Source organism: Acyrthosiphon pisum, chromosome X (assembly GCF_005508785.2).
Source record: "Acyrthosiphon pisum isolate AL4f chromosome X, pea_aphid_22Mar2018_4r6ur, whole genome shotgun sequence".
NCBI lineage: Eukaryota > Metazoa > Arthropoda > Insecta > Hemiptera > Aphididae > Acyrthosiphon > Acyrthosiphon pisum.
The window spans coordinates 19,551,666-19,553,012 of NC_042493.1; positions in this window are offsets into that span (position 1 = coordinate 19,551,666).

Below are 1,347 nucleotides of genomic sequence, written 5' to 3' on the forward strand. Positions count from 1 at the left end.
TCATTTTTTTCTATCGCAGTTTTAAAACTTCCACGTTCTTTTTTTGAAAATTTATTTTTGTCGGTCAAAGGACAACTTCTTGGTATTCTATTCTGCCGGATAGTTTCAATCGCTGAGTAACCGAGATATTTGAGATAATTGAAGACATTTATCCCAGTTAATAAGTTATCCATGTACAATGAGTATGGTAAATTTTTTTTAGAATTGGGTAAGTCTTCAAGCATTAAAATAAGGGGTGATACTGCCTTTCCAAATATAGAATTATATTTTTCATTTTCACGAGGATCTTTGCCTTGAACAATTCAAAATTTACAAGATAACCGTCATTCGTATTTACTATTTATACACCACATTTTGTAACCAAAACGTATTGGTTTACCACTAATAAATTGCTGACATCCATGCTTACTAAAGTACTTCACCGTTGATTCGTCATAAGCGAGATGTTTTTGAGGTACAAAATTTTCTAAGCACTTATTTTTTATCATATTCATAAGAGGTCTAATTTTCCTAGCCTTATCTTTAGCATCAATTTGTGTATTATCAGCACAATGAATAAAGCGAAATATATGCAAAAATCGATCACGGCGCATTTGCATTACACACAGCCTCATTTTTCATGTCATCCATTGAGCCCCAAAATGATTTTTTTGAAGGTAATTTATTGTATCCACTAAGGTGTAAAATACTAATAAAACATCGAATTTCGTCATGCGTTATATGTGGATCTGGACAATTTAAAAAAAGTGCATAACGTCTAGTTTCATTAACAAGATAATTAATTATGTCGTAATCCAAAAAAGTTTCAAAAATGTCTACTATAGATAAGTTTTTATAATTTGAAAAATCAGGTTGAGGGAAGTTCTTTTGAAGCTCTTCAAAATTTCCCCCTTTTATCCACGTAAAAGATTTCTTACCAGTTTTTATTTTTTTCATTTACTCGTCTGTACTTTTCGAGCTTGCAGTTGGTATTGTTCACTCGATGTCCCAGATTTACTGCTCAAAACAGGGATCGAAACCGTTTCAAATTTTAACGGTTACGGTTTTAGTTCTTGAGAACGGTTTTCTAAATTTTCTGGTTTTGGTTTAGGTTTTAAGACCGGTTTTTTAAATTTTTTGGTTTTGGTTTCGGTTTTTCAAATATTTTATCGGTTTAAAGAACGGTTTTAGAAAATTTTCGGTTTTGGTTTTTGGAACGGTTTTTAAAAATTTCCATTTTATTTTCCCGTCTAATTACTGTAGATTCGATTTTTATTATCTATTAACTATTATAAGGGCCGAGTCTAAAGCCCTGAAATATGGCTACTTTGTATAATTAGTGTACAATATACGATATAACAAATACAC